The 22,614-nt window shown below is 41.5% G+C and overlaps 1 protein-coding gene across 1 annotated transcript in view; it reads left to right on the top strand.

Moving 5' to 3' along the window:
- Positions 1-963: 963 nt before the first annotated feature.
- LRRN1 (leucine rich repeat neuronal 1) overlaps positions 964-22,614 on the top strand; it is a 40,972-nt gene continuing 19,321 nt past the window's right edge. The window contains 1 exon segment of the mRNA XM_070455635.1: positions 964-1,468. The gene's annotated coding sequence lies outside the window, so the exon portion shown is untranslated.

The following is a 22,614-nucleotide window of genomic DNA, read 5'->3' as shown; positions in this document are numbered from 1 at the left end:
TAATGAATTTATTCTTCCAAATTCCCCAGAAGTTCTAAACTTGGACATCACAAAGAAATGTTGTCATATTCTCTTGCCAGAGCCACTCTGCACTGAGGGGTTAATAACGCTCCAGCTTAAATCAGTAACAAGCACTAAGGGCTTCTCTGAAGTCTGGTTGCAAGGTGCTTGGAGGATGAAACTCAGGTTCGTGTGCGGTTCCCAAAAACCCGTTTCCACCTTGCTCTCTGACACCCCCCACTTCAAACAGACTGCATTCTCAATCCTCCGCTTATTTGAACACACCTTTCACACCTAACAAATCAGAGAGCTGTAATCACAAAGTTTCAGAAACGTTTCCTGAAAGCGTCCCTAAATAAGAAGCTGTTTCGCCATCCATTTAAGTGTCATAATAGTCTCTTTCTGCGGCAAGGACACAGACCAGTTCCATGTGCATATAAGTCCAGGTGTGTACACACAACCCAATGAATCTCCATTCATTTTAAGAGGAAGGGTCAGGTTTCACACCGAGACTTAGCTGTCTTCTGGGTTGAATTTGTCTGCTTCTCAGTCCCAGAAGCCCAAGTTCTATGTTGCACAGAAATCTGGCTCCATTGTGCCTAGGTGGCCTGGTAGAAAGGGTTTTTTTCCTTTTTTTTTTTTTTTTTTTGGTACCTTTTCTGCTAAGAAACGGCAATGTGCTCTGCCTGCCTAACCCAGCCGCAGCCTGTCGTTCCCTAGACAAAAAGCGGTGGCCCGCTGCTCCCTGCAGCGGCCGCGGCCGCGACTCGGGGAGGCCGACCACCCGGGACCCACGGCGTTACGTTTTTGTTGGGCCGGCTACAGATGGTGCCCCAGCACCGGGCTGAGTCGGGGGTGGTGTGAGGGGGCAGGAGGACCGGAGGGGGAGGCCAGGAAGGGGGTCGGGCGGGAGGGGAGGAGACCGTGGAGCAGCCAATGGGAGTGCAGCCCATCAGCTGACCGCTTTTGCTTACACCAGGTGCACGCCGGCTGCGGGGAGCACAAAGCGGGGCGCACCGAGGGCGCCGGCAGCTAGCCGGCGAGCTAAGCGAGGCCCGTGCGCCCGCGCCTGCAGCGCCCTCCGGGCGGGGAGAGGGGCCGCCGGCGTCAGCGCGGGCAGCAGCATCCGCGCGGTGGCATCCCTAGGCGCTCCGGTCGCCCTCCTTTGGACCTGGACACTCGCTGCCCCGCTGTCAGCATCCCGCTTCTACCCTTTACCCCAATCTGCCTGCCTCTGCCCGGCCCCCGAGAGCCGGATTGAGCTCAGGCCCGCGCAGCAGCTGTTCCTCGTGTTACTGCCTCGCTTCGCGTCTCGGTGCTCTGCCGCGAGCCCCCTAAGGAGCCAGTGCCTGTGGGTGTGGAGGGAGGTGCCGCTCAGCCGGTCCTCCTCCTTCTCCTCTTCCTCCTGCTGCCGCCTCCGGTGCCTGGTCCGTGCGCACCCCGACACCCCTGCCAGCCGGGCCTCGGGGTAAGTGCGCTCGCTCAGCCGGGCAGCGGCGGGAGATGTGGGCGGCAGCGAGGGGAAGTCAAGGCAAACTTGGTGGCTTGGAGGGCCAGAGAACGGTCTGGGGAACCGTGGGACAAGATCGCGGGCCTAAGAGGTACGAGGGGGCGCGGCTCATGAAGCTGGGAAAAATGACGGATCTGGAGGAGCGGGAATCTAGTAACCTCTTTACGGGGTTTTGAAAAAGCAAAAACAAAACAAAAAAAAAAATCACTGGGGTCGGGGAGAACGGTAATTCGGAAGGAAGGCCGAACAGAAATGAGCAAAAGGCAGTGACAGGAGACGAACCCACTAGATTCCCGGGACCGACGGCGGGGAGGGTGATGCCCAGGGATCCAGAAGAAGGAGGGCTGCTGGAATCTGAACTGAGAAATGCTGCCAGAGTCGGAAGGGGCCAGGGGAGTTAGAAAGAGGGCTAAGAAAAGGGGAAAGAAGGTGGCAAGCTGTGGAAAGAGAAAAGAGAGAAGATGTCTTGGCGGTGGCCTTTTTGGCAAAAGGGTAAGGGGCGTAATTCACGAAGCACTTGAGTGTACTGAAGTGAAAGCATTCGAAAGAATCAACTCAGCTGTCGCGCGGTTTAAGTGGGGAAAGACCTCACCCTGCGTCGCGTTCTGAGTCCAGAAAGGGTGGCAGCCTCAGGGAAACCTCGGTCCGCCCCAGGCATGGAGCCGGTGCCGGTTCCAGGCTAGGCTGGGGCGAATGGCGGAAAGTTTGCCAGCGGGTGTCTTTTGTGCTGCGTGCAGAGGGGTGTGGGCAGCCGCCGACCCGGCACTTCCCAGGGCCCGGCAGTGACTGCCTGCACCGAGGGGAGCCTCTGCCTGGTAGGCCCAGGTAGGGTGGAAAGATCGAGTAGCTGCAGGGGCTCGGCTGACCCGGGACTGGTGGGAAAACCCGTCCCAGGACGGTTGTGAGGAAGCCGGCCTGGATACTGGCGCTGGGAGGTTGGGCAGTAGTACCGCCTTCGGGAGAGAGAGGGGGACCTTGCCCGCTGAGTTCACCCCTGCAGCCATAGCGCCTGGGACTGAATGAATGAATGATCGGGGTGTGGAGGTTTTGAGACATTCACTCAATTCTCGAACCCCACAGGCCAAGAGTTGAGGAAAATAGACCCTTCTCTAAATAGCACACCACTATTAGCATCTTCATTCCCAGACCCAGATAATAAAGAAAATTGAATTCATTGAGGGGACAGGTATTGCTGACTTGAGAGCTTTTTGCTTGTAGGATATTTGGGAAATACAGTATGTTGTTTTATTTTGCAATTTGCTCTGCCACCATGGCCTAAAAAGCATTAACACTACTCGAATATGCCAATTATTTTTGAAAGCCAGCACTAGAGGACTGGAAAGTCCAGGAAGGTACTTTGATCAGTGTAAGTCTACAGTTAAAAAGTGGTGTTGTTGGCTCTGGGGCCATGTGTGTCCCTAAGTCTCTGATTTGCATGCAAATGTGAGCAAATCCTGGCAGATGTCTGGCCTCATCCATTCACATGAAGGAATTTGAAAAGACAAGGAGTCTTTAGTTAACAATAGACCTTAAGAAAATGGAATAAAGGCTCAGTGAGTTTTTCTCTTTGGGAATTCCAAGGCTTGCTGACACCTTTATTCAAGAGCCAAAATCTCTGAGTGTGATTGTACTGAAAGCTCCAAGCACTGCTTGCTCTTTACCTGGCTGTGTGTTTTTGTGTAATATTCAAGCTGGATGTTCTGAGCTAGTGAGGAAAAGTGTTAAATGAAGCAGAAGGTAACTTAATTCCACTTCTGGTGGTTTGAAGTAATTTCTGAATTGACCCCTTAACTTTTATTTAGAGTTTCTTCTCTTTTCCTTTTAATAACCCCACCTCCTGCTCACATAGGCTGTCCATCCTCAGGGATATACAATATAGTTGAAGATAGTTGTAGATGACTGACAGGAAGATCTCACTAGAAGATCTTCGTCGTCCAGTGAAAATCATTTCAGTAACAGGCACCAAACTTTTAGAATTGTAGGTGATGAAACCATCACACTCCTAGTCACCTGAGGGGCTTCAGGGCCACAGGACAGAACAGTGAACAGCGAGGCACTTCTATAATGGACCCTCCAACAGAGAAATGTCTGCCTTGTCTAAGAGTAGCCAACAGACCACTGCACTGCTCTCACCTCCTGGCGTTGGTCAACCGCTGAACAAAAGGCAGGCAGTGTGGTCTGCATGTGAGTCCCAGGGATCATACCTATGGCAAGCCAACCAGTGGCCTCGTCTTTTGTCAGCCTCAATCACTGTTGGAGGGAAGAAGAACCTATTCACTGAACAACATTTGCCCCTGTATTCTATAAAGTCACTGAAAAGGACATTAAAATACAAGTTAAAAGAAAAAGAGAGAGAGAGAGAGAGACAATATTGTTTTGAAGCTCAGTGGGGTGGGATGGGTTTAGGGGATGGGTAACAGATGTTAGTTTGCTATTTTACCTGTTTTCTTAAGTTATTTTTGCTGGTTCAGTGACTTCTTTTAAACACTTAACACAATACTTTCTCAGAAGGGGAAAATTGAACTGAGTCAAATTTAAGTAAGAAAAGACAACAGCCAAGATTACATTTTTCTGTCTTAGGGCTATCTAGAAGTCAGAAAGTTACAAATCATTATAATAAACTCTTATGTGACTTAAGCCTGGGATTCTGTGTTTATTATGGACTTGAAGGGTACCTATAAAATGCAGTTGGCATTTCTAAACTAGGCAATAAGTCATTTTATTGTAAAGTTATCATCTAGATATTTTTTGAAACAAATGTGGTACCTTTAAAATAACCAAAGCTTCACCTTCTGTGAGAATTTCTTTGGTTGTTATCCTGGCTATGTGAGATTTTTGTTCCACAATTCTAATGAAAGGGAAAATTAGGGCTTATTCCTTGGTAAATAAAAGCAATAAAGTACCTATTATTAGAAAAGTATCACTCTGCTAAATAAAATCTTAGACCAGATCCAACTACATACTCTGGTTCTGAACAGTAACACAGATAGTTCTGCACAGTGTCTGTAGTTCCCAAAAAACCGGGGGAAATACAACCACTGATTTCTCTTTGGTTCAAACCTGTTAAAGCTAGCTTTTTGACCTGAACTGTTAGAACAATTATCACATATTCTAAAGCAGTTATACTCATGGGAATGAACCCAGTCGGTACTAAAGAAAATCTGCCTTTACAGAATTATACTGCTACTTCCCAAGCCAGTTGGGCATGATTTTAAATAATCAGAATGGTAGACCTTTTTATGCCACCATAAACAAACCACAAACCATGAGTAAAATGTGGTAAATTACAGGACCTGAATGTCATTTTTTACTAGACTTTCGTAATACTTTCTTATAATTTATTTTTAAGCTACAAAATAATAGTTTTTGAATGATTCACTTGCATACTAATGTAAGGTTGCTCAAATATTGTATTTAACTTTTCAAAATTATTATGCTGAACATCTATTTTGAGTTAAGGCAATCTGGAGATAAAGCAAATTCTATTTCAGAATCATAACCATATTTTTGTTTCTGGGAACAATGGAAGTATTCTTTAACTCATGAATAGAGTTTTGATTAATATTTTATTCAGGATGAAATTATAATTATATAGATAAAGTCAGAAAAACATGTATTCTCTCTTGTTTTGGCTCAAAGTGCAGAATAGAGACAAAAGTTAAACCCTATAAGTAAAATTCAGTACTTTAGTGACCAAGGGAACCATTCATTCTATAAGTCTTAAATAAAATTTGCTTTTTAAATTTTCTTGTTTTATCATAGTACTATTTGCCTACTTGCTTCTCTTATAGCTCAGCTGGTAAAGAATCCACCTGCAATGCAGGAGACCCTGGTTCAATTCCTGGGTCAGGCAGATCTGCTGGAGAAGGGATAAGCTACCCACTCCAGTATTATAGGGCTTTCCTGGTGGCTCAGCTGGTAAAGAATCCATCCACAGTGCGAGAGACCTGGGTTTGATCCCTGGGCTGGGAATGCCCTGGAAAAGGAAACAACTACCCACTCCAGTATTCTGGCCTAGAGAATTCCACGGAATCTATAGTCCATGGGGTCGCAAAGAGTCAGACACGACTGAGTTTCTTTCACTCACATTTGCCTACTTTATGGATCCATCACTGGATGTAGTATCCAAGTCTCAAAACAGACAAATGCATAATAAATTGTTTACTGACATTATAATTATAACATATGATATAATCATATAGCATATATTTTCAGACTTTATGGACACTCTTGGGCTTCCCTGGTGGCTTAGTGGTAAAGAACCGCCTGCTAATGCAGGAGATGTGGGTTTGATCCCTGAGTCTAGAAGATCCCCTGGAGTAGGAAATGGCAAGCCATGCTAGTATTCTTGCCTGGGAAATCCCATGGACAGAGGAACCTGGCAGGCTGTAGTCCAGGCTACAGTTCATGGGGTTGCAAAAGAGTCAGACATGACTTAGTGACTAAACAATGTCATGCCAACAGAAGTGTTAAGCATTTTATTCAATAATTAAAATTTATGCCATTTTATGTTCAGAGTTATTTTTTAAGAAACAATATGCAGGCTTATATATATATATATATTTTACTTTTTGAATATTTTCAAAAGGTCTAACAAAAGTAGAATATTATTAGCAGTTTTATCAGTTATCTGGTTGGTAACTCAGTTATCTAATCTTAGCCAGGTGATCTTAGATCAGTTTCTTAACCCCACAAACTCTTAGTTCCCTCATTTGTATCTGACAAGGTTAGGTGAACAGGGCTGGAAGGACTGACTGCCCTAGTAAGTAAGATTGCTAAAAGCTTTGTGGAAGTTGTGCCCTCATTACCACAACTAACATAAACGTTTAACTTGGATGGAACCTTTACACTTGATACACTGAAAATCATCCTGAGATGCAAAGAAACTAGGCTTAAACTTGCACTGATACATTACTGGAGGTCTGTCAACTTTGACTTGAGGGTGCCCTCCAAAGATATTGCTGCCTTTATTTATGACATTTAGTTTCAAAAACTGAGGAGTGAAAACTGCTTTTACAGTGGCTTATTGCCTTCCATTTACACTCTTCATAGCTCAGGGGTTGAAATGTTATTTGAAAGCTCTGATTAATATAAATGACTGGTAATTTTCCGACCCAGGCCATCCTCACTCACATCTATTATACCACTGGCAGACATGTGGACTCCACAGCTGCCCCCTCATTTGTGTATGAAACAGACACACTGGTGGCATTTTTTGGTCACCATAGTTACACTAACAATATACATGTGACATGACATTCTTCTACATGAAAGGTTTTTGTGGCAAATATTATATAGACCTGGGGGTAAAGGACAACTGCATAAAGTTTGAGGAATACACAGATTAATCTGTTGTCCATTTCTGGAGCCATCGTTTCGTTCACGGCAGGGCAGCCATTCTACAGTGAGATCCAGCAAGAGGCAACTGCCAGCCTTTGACTAACAAAGATCTCTAAGGGAGGCATTTCCAACAGTGCTTAACCTCCACTGAAGGATGTCTGTTAAGTATTCGTTTCAAAATATTTGCTACTCCTATTTATGACTGCCCTTTGAGATAATGTATTAGCATAGTCATTTTTGATTCATATAGGGAAAATGGACAGCATGAGTATTAGCATCCATCTCAGGAAGGCCAGGAGACAAAAAAAAAACAAAAACAGTCAGCGGGCAGTATTAAGTAGGAAGCACAACGAGAGAATCTTCATTTAGGAAAACTAAGAAAGCTTTACAAAGAAAGAAAGCTTGCTTAATTGGTTTCATGCCTATAATTTTCCCCTCTAGAAAAAAATGTTAGCATGGCAATAAAGAATATCATTAACCTGCATTGTTATTTCACAATAGTAATAAGTCTTAATTTGCATCTGTAATAATCACTGTAATCAAGTACTGGACAGGGAGTCAGGAAGGCGCAGGCTCATTCCCCAGCTCTGACACTAATGACTGAATGTGTGACCTTCTGGGTGTCCTGCATCCCTCCTGGTGCTTTGCGTCCCTAGCCAAGTTGTGTTTTAAAGGGTCCAAGCACACTAGTAGATGTTTCTAGTATTTTCCACTGCAAAGAATGTGATTTCTGTCCTGTATGTTACGATGAAACAGAGAGCTTAAGGTCTGGGGGACACAGGAAGGCTATCTTCTTCCTCGTTCCTAATACCACAGTTTGAGAGATTGTTTTGTTCTTTAAAAATCCCCCCACCCCTCCCACCACAGGACAATTTCCAAGCACCTCACTTGGATTCTTTTGAGAATCCAATTCTTTTGAGAAAGAATTTTACTTGGGATACAGGGAGCTGCTTAGGATTATAGAACACTTGTTCACCCAGTCAACATATACTGAGCACCAGACGTGTGCCAGGCACTAAAACCAAAAGAAATCAGCTTGATTTTTCTGCGGCTTGTACACTAAATCATCATAAGCATTTTGTTGCCATCAGTCACTTAATCTTCAGGGATTTATTGAATGCCCAGTATGAAAAGACACTTGGCTAGATCTAGCATGGAAGTTTTCAACCAGGGGTGACTTTGCCCCTTCACCCCCAAGGGACATTTGAAAACACTTTTGTCAGGTATTGTCACAACTGAGGATGGGGCCGCTACTGGCCAGAAGTCAGGGATGATGTTAAATATCCTAAAATGAACAGATGGGCCCTCCATAGCAGAACAGTATCTGTTCCATGTGTCAGTCAGGCTGAGGGTGAGGAATCCTGCTCTGGTGAGTTTACGTCTAGTACAGGTGACAGAAAAGAGACTGGCAAGTGCAATAAAGCATTCTGTGATGGTAAAAGTATGAGCTACAGAATCTGTACAGAAGTAGATGCCTTCATTCAAATTTTGACTGCCAGCAAATGCTTTAAGAAGCATTCTGATTCATTCCGTGAACAGGCTATCACCTGGAACACCAATACTCAGCAGGAGACAATTTTAGACCTAAACTTACTGAACATAAATGAGTTGGACGGTTGGTTGAAAGAGGGTACAAGTCTTAAATTTTCAAGAAGTCTACACTGTGGACAGAACTGTAAATTCCTTGTAGAATTCAGAATTCAGAGTGTCTTGAGTCATCAGGAAAGGAGGCTGGAAACAGAATGAGTGTCAATGACAAGAAACATAGGGCTGTACAAGCTGCTTAAAGAGCTTAAAGAGGAGATGTGGCTGACAAAGCGAATAATGCCTCATGTTTCAGAACCTCAAATTCAGCAGAGTCCTTAAATATGCATCTCATTTGACCTGCAACATTCTGAGACACCAAATACTATCATTCCTTCTCCTTTTTTTTAAAAAATAACTAATGAACCAGAACCATGGAAAGATGCAGTGTAACCTTGGACGAGTCACTTAATATTTCTCTAAGGTTTGTCTATAAAAGAAGTAGGGTTGCAAGGCTCTTCTTTGTAGTGCAAGTGCAGTTTGTCTAAGGTCACACACCTAAGGAAACAACAGAGCTGGGGTAAGACCTGCCTCCCCGCCTCTTTCAGACCCAGTGCCTTTCTGGTTCACACTGAAGCTACTTCCTGGACTATGAAGTCAGAACAGGTAATAATATGACAGTGACTCAGCATCTAGCTCTTGGGTTACCAAAGAGAGCAAAGATCTGGGATGCTTTAATTATAGTGTATCATGCAGAGAAATTTAAGCTGGGTTTCCCAGACACCTAAGGACTAATATTTCTTTTTCTAATATTTTATTTCAAGCTGACCTTAAAAGCTTAAAAAATGACTGTGACAGGCTTGGAAGAAAGGTTCATAGAAGAGTGATGCCAGGGTAAGAAAATGACATAACCCAGAATATGTGGACAGAATTGAGGATGTTCTCCCTAGGAAAAGAGATGCAGTAGTAGTGTGGCTCTCTGCCTTTGCATTTGCTTTTTTTCTTTGGCAGGATTATTTTAACTTTTCTCTCTGAGAATAATGACCAGTGTATACATAGACACACTTGCACACCCACATACAACAGGGATGACATGTTAGATTTCATACTGAAAAGTTTCTGTATTTGCTTTTAATAAAAGCAAAAAGAACGCAAAAGTGTTAGTCGCTCAGTTGTGTCTACTCTTTGTGACCCCACGGACTGCAGCCCACCAGGAGAGCTACATGGAGAATTCCATGGAATTCTCCAAGCAAGAATACTGGAGTGGGTAGCCATTCCCTTCTTCAGGGGATCTTCCCAACCCAGGGATCAAACCCAGGTGCCCTGCATTGCAGGCAGATTCTTTACAGTCTGAGCCACCAAAAGACTGGCACATTAAAAATGAGTTTTGGGGAGAGCCTTCTCTCAAGGTTTTAAATATATAACTACTTCTCACTTCTCTGGAATGGTGTAATGTTTTCTTGTGAGAAGGAAGACTGAGGAACTGCCTGGCTGTTCAGGGTTTTCTCATCTTTGTAATTCTGTGATTTCCAACATCATGAGTGAGAGTTATGTAGGGCTTCAGCCATGACCTGAGAGTTTCCAAGACACTAATGGAATTTATATTAACTTATCCAACCACAATGGAACCACTGGAGACGCTGGAGTGGCAATTAACTGGATTTCTCTGCTTGTTCTTCCAGCTGATTATGGTTCTTTGCAGAGAGAACTTCACGTCAGGTTTAAATTCCCAAAGGACCAGTTAGCTTTGCTGTGTCCTACAGGGATAGACTATCTCTGGAATCCCAGGCAACTTCTGTACATGCTCAAAAACCCATCATTTCTCACCTGGGAAACCAGGTGGAAAACTTGGGTCCCTTCAAAGCCATCTAAAGGAAAAACAGAAAGTACGTGGGCAAATGCTGGTGGGACAGTGTTCTTTTCATGCACTGAAGGATAACACTGTCCAAATAAACCCTACTGAAGAAGTTTCCAAATGATTTCACCCTCAAGATAGAGCAATGGAATGAGAGATTCACTCCATGCAAGTGGGATACTTTAGTTTTTAGGAAGAAGATATTATATAGGGCTCCCAAGTTATATCCCCAGGGCCTACCATGTTACCTAATATAAAATGTAGAAGCAGTAGGAGAAACATGTCCAACATTCTTGTGCCTTTCTGGTGTGCCCAGAACTATCCCACATACCTCACCTGCATTCATTCATTCAATCCTTGCAATTAATTACTCTATAATGTAGATACCTGCTTTACAACTCAGGAAACTAAGGGACAAAGCAATTAAGTAACTTGCCCAAGGCCACAAACTAGTGTGTACTCAATAGATATGTCGAATGAATGAATAGAATATATATGTTTTAGAGGAGAGAGTCCTTTAGGTGAACTCTCAGTTTTATAGCAGTCCGGCTTTCTAAGCAGGGCACTTTCAAGAACTGGCTCTGGATGACAATTGAAGTCTTAGAGCTGGTAAGTGGCAGGGCAGGGATATGAACTTGGGTCTGACTTTAAACTGCACTGTAAAAGTCCCTGGCTGTGTTTCTTTCTCTTTAATTGTAGCTGAAAAACTAAAGGATTGGACTAAACTCGCTTTCATAGCCCATCTGGCTCTAAAAATTCTATAATTCCATTATTAAGGGTTTATGTAAAATAAAATGATGTGTTTATTTATTACTTTAAATTTTAAAATATGATGTTTTTATTTAGCCAATTGTCATTGAATTATCCTTTAAAATTATTGCAGTTATTAACAGCATGTTTCTAAATTGTATTTAAGATAAGTAATTTTAAGTGAATGAAAATGCATACTTAAAGACTGCATTCTCCTAACCATTACCATCACATGGCATATTGAGTTATTTCATCTGTTTAAATTTAGAAGGTTTCTAAAAGTTGAAAAACATCTTTATGGTACACATAAAAAAGAAGTAAAATGATTAGTTGTGAAAAAAGTTATTTGATATTTGCAGAGATAAGTAGATTGCTGAATGTTATGAAAAGTATTGAGTTTGCTATCCATATTAGAAACTACTTGAGATTTGCTTCTTTTTTTATTTTCATGGAAGGCTAGGTGTTTATTTTTGCTGCTTCTCAGACAAGCTCCTCAAGGTAAAAACAAAATACACAGTTTCAATAGCATAGATTTGCTTCTAAAGAGTGCTTTGCTTTAAGAGATCCTTCTGGTGTGCAAGTGATGCATCAAAAACAATATGAGTCCCTGTCATATTGTTACAGGATGTACAACCCAAGACAGAGCTAAGACAGTGGATAACCAGGCAGGTCTTAGAGTTGGGAAGAATTGGTTTCAAAACTGCATCCTAGCTCTGTGACCTGGAGTGAAGTCAGTGAGCCTCAGTATCCTCTTCAGTAAAATGGGGATAATAATGGGCCTGCCTTACAGAATCACTGGACTCATTCAATGAGATCGTACATCTAAAGCCTTTTGCACAGTTCTTGGACCAATGCAAGTACATAGTAAATAGCAGTAGTAGGTCATACTAGTATTATTATATAGAAACCCGGCATTCTGACTGCTATAGTGTCTGGATGCTCTTTTTTAGTCAAGTGGAGGTATTTTAAGAGACAAGAAGATTCGAACTAGATGTTTGAGAAGCTGATTGTACACACAATTGTCACCTTTTGTGGTGGACCCCAAGAGAGCTTATATTTGTCCAAACATGCAAGAAATCTTGAGTCAGTAGATGTACAATATTTTGAAAGAACTGGCAAAAAGATGAATACATTAGAGCCTTTTTTTGTTTCTAGATTGTGCTTTGTATCCATTCTGCCTTTTCTCTCTTTGAAAATATTATAATACTCCTAAGCTGTGATTCCTAGAATCAGATTTTCTAACTAGAGAGAAAAGGTACAGTTCAGAGCTATCATTCCCCCAAAGAGGAGATGAATTCAAAACTTTCTTACAATTAACAGACCCAAAAGCTTCAACTCTAACACTGTAGGATCCACTGTTAAGATAATAAATCATGCTACTACCATTACTATTGTTGATTCTTTGAATCACCATCTTTGTAATATTTACCTTCTTGCTTCTTGACAAAACTGCAAAACTCCTGGTTGGGACCAGATTAAAATCCAGTGTAATGTAACCAAAAGTCCTCCTGGGAGCAGGTCAGTCACAAAGCAAGAGGAAGCACCAGTCTAGCCAAATCAGGTGACTCTTAAGGAGACCCTTGGTCTGGCTGACATAGGAAAAAGCTGCTATGATTTAAGCTGTTCTGCCTTGTTTCAGCTAGCAGATTCTACTTGACACATGAAGGGGAGGGTTGGAATACTATTAAGTGCCTCATTTTCTCTGAATTCTATGAGGGCTGGAAGTAATAACTATACGCAGAGAACTTTTACTGTCTGTCTCATCCTTCTAATCAGAGCTTCCCAACTGGTAGGTGGGTGTATTTACAGGTAAATGGAGATGCTACTTTTAGCCACTGGGGACAGACAGCCAGTGCCACCCAGTTAGTCACCTCTCGTTACTCTTACCAACAAATAGCTTTTCTAAGTGTGCTGAGAGGAGGGCATAGCAACTCTGGGACATAGGTATTATCCTCAGTTTAAAGACAAGGAAAAAACCTGACACACAGAATTTGTCCAGTATCTCACAGCCAGTTAGTGTTTAGGACCAGGTGCTTTTAACTCTGGTTTTCCTCCAGGCTGAGCTAGTCACATTGTCTTTGCTTTCCCCACATTTCCTTGTCCTCTCTTCAAGCATAGATTATCTTAATTTAAGATTATTTATTTACATCACTGTGATACCACCCCCTCCATCCAAAAGCTCCTTGAGGGAAAGACTGTGACTTCTTCAGCTTTACGTCCCTGGCACCTGGAAGAGTACACATGGAAACACACAAATATTCAGCGAATGAAAGAGGAAAGGGATTTCCATATCATATGTCCATTTCATTTTGCCATGCTGTTTCTTTCAAATAATTTTTACAAAATTATTTCCTAAAGTTTGGTAGAAATTAGTAGCTCTTAAACCTGTATTATACTCACACATGTTAGTACATTACTATTTTAGACAGGTTGTTATAGAAAGCTGAACTCATTTGGGGATGCTTTCATGTTATTAATGCCAAGAAAGTACTATTAATCAAAAAGTATTCATTAAATGCAAGTAGAATATCAAATGCTATTAGCAGGGTGATGTGGGGGGATGAAAATAATGTACAAGGTGCTATTTCCATCCCAAATAAGCTTTGAGACTCATTGGGGAGATAGAATGAATAGAAATGAGACAAAATAATGAAGTGATCATCTGGAAATTCCATAACAACAGAAAAAGGGGCTTGGATGAGATGGGTCTAGGTTTGAATTTCAACTCTATCCCATACTAGCTGAGTGATCTTGTTAAAAGACTGAATTTATTTGCTCCCCACCACCATCCCACCCCCGCCCCAAGTTCTCTCATCTGTGGAATAGAGGAATGATGTGATCTCACAAGGTTGCTATGAGGATACGTGGGCAAGCTCTTGCTGTGATGCTTAGAACATGACAGTCATTGACTTCAGTCACTTGACAGACACTAACAGCACCACCTCTGTCTGGGTGCAGATCTCTGTGTGTGGACTCAGGAGCCTTGCGGGCTATAACCCATAGGGTCACAAAAGAGTTGGACGCAACTGAGCAAGTAAACGACAATGCGATGGCCCACTCTTATATGCATTGTATCTGGGGATATAGTGGTGAACAGAACAAATGAAATGTGGTCCCTTTCCATGTTGGGCTCACCTTCTGATAGAGGGGATAAAAGCATTAATCCAGTTATCACACAAGGAAATGTAAAAGTATGGCTCTGTCAAGCCCAGTGAAAGAGAAGTTCAAGAGGCCAGAATAGAACATGCCATGGAGGCTTCTAAGAGAGGACCTCCCTAAAGAAGTGACATTTCAACCAAAAATTCAAGGGTAAGTGAAAATCACCTAGGCAAAAGGGTGCAGGGGAGATCTTTGTAAGCTAGGACCTGGAGGTTGGAAGAAGCTTTTTGGGTTTGAGAAACAAGAGAGAAGACCAGTGAGGCTTAGAATAGAACAAAATATTGAGGGAAATTAGTCCTTCCTCTAAAGTACGCTGGCGTTCAGACAAGGCAGGCTATTATGAAGTTCTGCAAAGGAAGAGTTAGCATTATGTACAGAAGGAATGGGATGTGCTGAGTTTAGTCATGAAAAGAAGACGACAGCAGAAGGCTTGAATTCCTGGAGAGATGAACTGCAGGAACGACAGTTGAGTGGCATGCCAATGCCTGACATATTTGGACTGACATGCCCAGTTCAGTTCAGTTCAGTCACTCAGTCATGTCCGACTCTTTGTGACCCCATGATAGACAGGCCTCCCTGTCTATCACCAACTCCCAGAGATTACTCAAACTCATGTCCATCGAGTCAGTGATGCCATCCAGCCATCTCATCCTCTGTCATCCCCTTCTCCTCCTGCCCCCAATCCCTCCCAGCATCAGGATCTTTTCCAATCTAGTCCCATTACTTCATGGGAAATAGATGGGGAAACAGTGTAAACAGTGGCTGACTTTAATTTTTGGGCTCCAAAATCACTGCAGATGGTGATTACAGCCATGAAATTAAAAGACGCTTACTCCTTGGAAGGAAAGTTATGACCAACCTAGACAGCATATTAAAAAGCAGAGACATTACTTTGCCAACAAAAGTCCATCTAGTCAAGGCTATGGTTTTTCTAGTGGTCATGTATGGATGTGAGAGTTGGACTGTGAAGAAAGCTGAGCACTGAAGAACTGATGCTTTTGAACTGTGGTGTTGGAGAAGACTCTTGAGAGTCCCTTGGACTGCAAGGAGATCCAACCAGTCCATCCTAAAGGAGACCAGTCCCGGGTGTTCATTGGAAGGACTGATGCTAAAGCTGAAACTTCAATACTTTGGCCACCTGATGCAAAGAGTTGACTCATTGGAAAAGACATGCCCAGACTAAGAGCTAAAAAGGCACAAGGCAAGAAAGCCTCTCCTTCCTTTCTGAGTGGTCTTGGGCATGTTACTTAACTTCTCCACCTTTTGGTTAAAGATATAATGCATGTGAGAGTGGGCCATAGTGTTGCCTTTTAGTTGCTTGGTCACATCTAACTCTTTCTCAATGCTATGGACTGTAGCCTGCCAGGCTCCTCTGTCCATGGGATTTCCCAGGCAAGAATACTGGAGTGGCTTGCCATTTCCTTCTCTAGTGGACCTTCCCAGTTCAGAGATTGAACCTGCATATCCTCCTTGGCAGGTGGATTCTTTACCACTAAGCCACTTGGGAAGCCCAGTAGACTAATATACCCTCTTTTATTTTCTGCTTTCCATTGCCTGTTTTCCCCCTTTACTCTAGATGTAATACATGTCCCTTTATTGTAAATGAACCTCTGATTAAGACACTGGCTAACTAACAACATATCAACTGTGTTGCCCACAGTTATAAAATTTTAAGTCCTGGTTTAGGAGTATCATTTACATAACTCCTCTTGCTTGGTTTGCAAATGTTTTAGGTATAGAATATCATTCTTATTCATGGTCTCCATTATAAAAGTTGCACTTAGCTACATTTGGCCGGTGTTAACATGAAAGAGGTGACTGATGTTGAATGTGCAAGATCCTCTGAGATATTTAGATGGTGAGTAATTTCATTAGGGTGCTAATGACCATAAAACCTAGTTGTTATTGATTTGTCCTCCGTGGAGAGATATACTTTTCTGCCTGATCTCAATTATTATGGTTCATGATACAGAGATCACTTCAATACTGAGTTAGAGTGCTGCCTGGTAATAATTTGTTTTAGCTCCATCTTTGTATTGACATATAACTTAATTCCAACACTATCACTAAACAGTTATCAAAGGAGACGATGGAGATAGAGTCACTTGTTTTTCAGCAAGATGCCATTATCCTTTGTATTCGTACTGTGCTTTATGGCAGAACATCTCTGGCTTCCCTGAACCCTTTTATTATTATTCTACTTTTCTCTCCATGCCTCTTGAGATCTGAAGTCTTCTAGACCTTTATGAAAAAAGTTTCTCTCTGACCATAACCTCACTTGCAAACTCCTGTCCTATATTTTTATATTTTCAAATATCTGCTGGATATTTTCACCCCTAAAGAATCACAGCATCATCAAAGGGTCAAGAGGAGGCAATGGTTTGGATCCAAAATGAGCTGTGGCCGTATGAGAGGATACCATAGTGTTCTGCAGAAGAACATAGTCACTGCACACTGGCCCAGCAGCGAGGGGACCAGAGGGAGAAGTACTCCGACTTTTCTCTCTTCCCACCTTCTAGTCACACAAATGGAAACTTAGCCCACTTTCAAAATAAGCTCCTGCATACCCTGTCTTGTTTGCAGCCAGGATCTCAAAGTCTTCCAGGCTCAATACTTTGGTATTACTTGTAACTCTTCTCTCCCCTTTCTCCATATCTGGTCAATGTAATAATATCTGATAGATACCTCTCTACTTATAGCTCTCTGATGCCTCCTACATATGGTCTTTCTTCTCTGTTCCTATCACCACAACCCCAATGCCAGTTCTCATTACCTCTCATTTAGCTTATTCAAAGTGCTTCTTGGTGGGTTTCCCATATCCCTCCTGTTACCTCTCCTGTCATACACAGCTGGTGCGTCAGTCTTTCTGAATTTATAGAAATAATCCCATACTTCCCTGCGATGACACTTTGTTGTTCTCACTGATACTGAGATTGTGCTGGATATTCTCTGTACGCCTCTGGATCCACCCTACCCTTTCTGCTTTGCTTGTAACCTGGGAATCGGATTGTATGGACTGTCCCAGTAGGTCCCTTGCTGTTTGGTTTCTTGTTGGCGTCTGCTTCTTGCTGTAGCTAGCCCAGGGCTGTTTGGTCATCTTTTGTGAGTTTATCTGAACCTTCTCCATGCCTTGTAAATGGTCCCCTTTTAGGATTTTTTTTAAAAATTCACTCCATTTTTAATGTACCTTCTGTTTTTTGCTAGGTCTCTGACAAGGATAGTAAATTGAGAGAATACTTCTTAATGAAGCATTAAAAGCCCTCCATAGATAGGCACCATCCTTCTTTTCTGTCTTGATTTTTCCACTCTTACCTTGTTGTTGTTCAGTCGCTAAGTCATGTCTGACTCTTTGTGACCCCATGGACTGCAGCACGCCAGGCTTCCCTGTCTTTCACTATCTCCTGGAGCCTGCTCAAACTCATGTCCATTGAGTCAGTGATGCCATCCAATCATCTCATCCTCTGTCATCCCCTTCTCCTCCTGCTCTCAATCTTTCCTAGTATCAGGGTCTTTTCCAATGAGTCAACTTTTTGTATCAGGTGGCTAAAGTATTGAAGCTTCAGCTGCAGCATCACTCCTTCTAGTGAATACTGAAGGTCAATTTCTCTTAGGATTGACTGGTTTGATTTCCATGCTGTCCAAGGGACTCTCAAGAGGCTTCTCCAGCACTGCAGTTTGAAAGCATCAATTCTTCAGCACTCAGCTTTCTTTATGGTCCAACTCTCATATCCGTACATGACTATTGGAAAAACCATAGCTTTGTATGGACTTTTGTTGGCAAAGTGATGTCTCTGCTTTTTGATATGCCATCTAGGTCTGTCAGCTTTTTTTCCAAGGAGCAAGCGTCTTTTAATTTCATGGCTGCAATCACCATCCTATCTTAGCAGACGTTGAATCTCATTCATAATGAAGTAGTTCTGATTCCATGTACCAATTCCAACTCTGCTACTTTGGTGCCTTAACACCAGTAGTGTGCTGGTAAATGTTTAACATCTCTCCAATAAGATAATCCTGATTCTTAGGGTTTGCCAATTTCTGTGGTGTACACTTAGCATGACCAGTTTCAAGCTAGCAACACACTGTCTCTAAATTTGGATTTGAAAAGAAGTGCTCACAACTGACTCAAGACACTACGCTTTGCTTACAGTTTCACCTCAACCTAGGATGCCCAGCACCCCCACTGCCTGCCCCCTAACAGTGCCTTACACAGGAGAGCTTCCCAATCAATTATTTTCATTCATTCTGTTGTTCCTTTGATGTGTACAGTAACCTAATTGCTAGTCGCATATTTATGGTGATACTTCTGAACCCACAGTTTTTTCATGAATGCTGTAACATGGGTGCTTGTTAGATTTTTGAGACTTAAAAGTCCTGAAGCAAGATTAAGCTACCTGTCCATGTTTTATCCCAAGTTGCCGAAGCTTACTATTTAAAATTGCCTAATTCTCCAGGAAAGTAATTCTCATTTTCTGGTCTTGTGTTCAAATTATGTCTTCATTATCCTCATTTGAATGTAATGTGAGGTAATAATAAGCCAACATTAATCATTTCATCTCTGTTATAACCAGTTGAACAAATAGTGTACTCTTAAACTTAAAACCCTATAGAAAGCTTGTACAATGTATGTTAGTCCTAGATAGATGAGCTTGTACTGCATTTTATTCTAAAATGTATTTTATTTAAAAAGAACCTTCTTATTTAGTCAACCTTTCTAAGAGATAACTTTCATTTTGAGTCATTAAAAATATCATCCCTATATCTAAAGTTCAAAAAGTAACTACTAAAGTAATAAAGATGATCTTATAATAGCATTGAATTATTTTATATTTTAATGGTTATGATGGCAATATATAACTAAAACTATTCTTTTTACTTTTAATTTAGTAAGACACATGAATTGAGGAGATTATGGAATGCATTATGATTTACAGTGCCTGCTGGCATTTTAATGTTCTCAGCTGCTCCTTTGCACCATTGATTACGTAAAGCCTAAACTGTGTAATTAAGGGACCATCCCACTAATGTGTTCTGGTGGATTTATGGTGCTCAGGTCATCGACGATGTGAGCACTTTGTGTATTGGACCGTTAATTTCAAATGCATACTAACATAGGCAAACACATTGGCATTAAGGAGACTCTATAATAAGAAGCTATTTCAAATTCAGGGAGGTAGCTTTCACCTGATTTTAATTTACCAAAACAATTTAAGAACCTGATTACCAGAAATCCTAATTAACTAGAAATTTTTTCCTCCAGAGTCCACTTTTAGGAGAAAATGGGAAATTGGAAGAAAAGAAGTTAATAACCAGGGGTCTAGATTTTTTAAAACAGTTTTCTAATATGAGTTCATTATCAGGGCCTTGAAGGAAAAAAAAGTCTTTAAAACAAAAAATTAACTACCCTTATCTAAGGCAAGAAAGTGGGTATTAAAGATCAAAACTAAAAGCTTTCTAATAAAGGTTTAAATCTGCCAATTCCCTGAGCTTAATCTTCTGGTTAACCAAGGTTTTACTTTATAAGTTACTTTTCTTCTGTGTACCTGCAATTTGCTGCAGTGCATTCACAATTCTTAATGGAGGTCCAATAAGATCACTGAGGCAAGTGGGTTCATGGAATGGGTTCTGACTTCAGAATGTAACAAACTTGGGGGACTTCCCCAGTGGTCCAGTGGGTAAGACTGCTTGCTCCCAATGCAGGGGGGCCTGGGTTCGATCCCTGGTTGGGGAACTAGAGCCCACACACAAGCTACAACTTACGTCTGCAGCTACAAACTAAGAGTCTGCATGCTACAACTGCTAAGCCCGCATGCCACAATGAAGATCTCGTGAGTCACAGCTAGGAACCAGTTCAGCCAAAATAAATAATAAATACACATTTAAAAATAAATCACAATAAATGTACTTTTAAAAATGACATCTTTTCTTAAAAAAAAAAAGAATGTTAACAAACTTGGGTATAATACCAGCTCCTTCACCAGTTAGCTGTGGGAATTCTAGCAAGTCACTTAGTCTCTGGGCCCTGAAAGTTCATTTATAAAATGAGAATAATCACATCTGCCTCCATGTCATGCTGTGAGAAAGTAGATAAAGCATTCTCCCCGGTGCTGCCCTCTCGCTGTATGCCCTGCTGCCATCCCTGGCCTTTGGCCATCTTGACACTTCCGCAGAGAGCCACTGCCGCGCCCACCCTTCAGAGGGAACATTGGAACGGACAGGCACCCTTTTTACTGTGTCTGTCCTCTCCAAGTGATGAAGAAAATCAAGTTCTTTGCGTCCTTAATAGTCACATAAAAATAGTTTAAGAGAAAGAACTTGAAACCACATTTATTTTAAGAGTTCAGGGACAGATGGCTTTATTTTGCTTCTTTTAAAAATATTGCAGTCTGTAGAAATACAGTGTGCTTAAGGTCTATCAAATGGAAGGGCAAATACTGTCACTCACCCAAACACTGCAATCTTTAACCTTGAGTAGCAGGAACTCTACTCTGTATATGTATACCTCTGTATATCGGTCTTCAAATTTTACAGGAAGACATGTATACCTCTGTATATCGGTCTTCAAATTTTACAGGACATGTATACCTCTGTATATCGGTCTTCAAATTTTACAGGAGCATTTCAATGTGAAAGTGATATGTTGTTGACATTTCTCAATATAAAGTTTAATAGCACTTACTCCTCTAGTTGGCAAATTCTAAGCAGTCAGATTCCTTAGAGAAATACCTCAAGATGAGATCTAAAAGTATAGACTCCCCTTAGAACAACGCTGGGTATTTTCATTTTTTAAATAAGAATTTTGTGAAGATGTCTGTTAGCTAATAAAGATTACTACTGGATATAAAAATATAACAAAAGGTGGTACAGAATTCTCTTTGAGCAAAGAAGAATGCAAAAAATATTCTGACGTGGATGTGAAAATGTTTGCCATTTTTTTGATGAAAAGTTATTACAGACTAAACTCTCCTTCAGGCTGGAAGCAAAAGAAAATCTGATACAGTCTAATGGAGTTGCTTGACTTGGTTGGCATCCAGTAGTCTACAGTGTTGGTATTAGCAGCCGACATATTGCCACATTCAAAACCAACCAACTCATCAACTGTGATGAGTCTATTTTTTTCATTGGTCTGTCTATAGTTTTGAAAGTATAATCAAGAGCCGTTATAGCAGGTGGCTCCTTATGCAACATTTATTAACATGGCATGGTAAAATCTATGGGTGCAGTGAAAATATTAAGCAATATACTGTGAAGTTCTTAAAAAGAAGTAATGAAATAGCCTTCTGGGCATATAAAGGCTGCCAAACTAAGAATTTTGCATTTATTTAACATTTAATCATGTCGGTAATTACAAAGCAATTATTTTATATAGACATATTATGGGAGGAGAATTAAAATAACTTGTAAAAAGACTAAAATTAATTGATTTCATGGTAGTTTTTATGTCACTGCACTTGCTGATACTAAAAAGGAGCAATAAAAATAGCCCAGTTGTTGGTTCATGTTTTGTTCTGTTTAGCCTTCTGTCGGTTTCTCAATTCAATAATGTTAAATTGCTACTTTATGATTCCAGTTATGCAAATAGCTCATTTCTTACAAAGAAAGGAAAAAAAGAAAAAAACTTTCTTGATCCTGCAAGTGATGTAAACAGGAAAAAAAAATCCTGGTCCAGCTTCGTTTGCCTGTCTTAGAACCTCAGGTTTAAAAGGGATTAGAAAGATGATAGGTTCAAGAATTCTTCAAACTGTATCTGCTTTATGACTTTCAAAACACTGGAGGAAAAATTATTTTGGCATAGAGCTGAGAGTTCATGAATAACCATTAGTCTTGCTTGCTAAGTCCTAGAGAAGAAACTGTAAAGATCATCAAGTTTACCAGAGCATTTAAAAATGAGTACTTCCCTACCCGTAAGATGTACAGGCAATGGCAGAAAACCACCTTTTTTCATAATTAGTTTCTGTGTCCTAGGTATGTAGTGGGGAGAAGGAGGGTAAAGAGCATCAGCACCTTAAATAAAATAAGGATTCATGGAAAAATAATTAGGAAAGTAGCTAATACACATATTTATTGTTTAGTCATTAAGTCGTATCCAACCTTTTTGTGACCCCATGGACTGTAGCCCACCAGGCTCCTCTGTTCACGGCATTTCCCAGGCAAGAACACTGTATTATTTTCAAGACTGTCATAATAAAGGATCAAGGCCTGGGTGGCTGAAACACCAGAAGCCTACTGTCTCACAGTTCGGGAGGTCGGTAGTCTGAAACCAAGGTACCCAGGAGGCAGCGGCGTCATGCTCCCTCTGAAACCTGCAAAGGATCCCTTGCTTGGCCCCTCCCTAGCATCCAGGGGTTTGCTGGCAAACAGTGTTCCTTGCCTTGCAGCTGTGTACTCAAATCTCTGCCTTCATTGACAAAAGGCATTCTCCCTGCACTGTCACTTTGCTTATTCAACTTATATGCAGAGTACATCATGAGAAATGGTG

The sequence above is a fragment of the Odocoileus virginianus genome, chromosome 26, assembly GCF_023699985.2.
Source record: "Odocoileus virginianus isolate 20LAN1187 ecotype Illinois chromosome 26, Ovbor_1.2, whole genome shotgun sequence".
NCBI classification, from domain to species: domain Eukaryota; kingdom Metazoa; phylum Chordata; class Mammalia; order Artiodactyla; family Cervidae; genus Odocoileus; species Odocoileus virginianus.
This window is presented reverse-complemented; position numbering and strand designations above follow the sequence as displayed.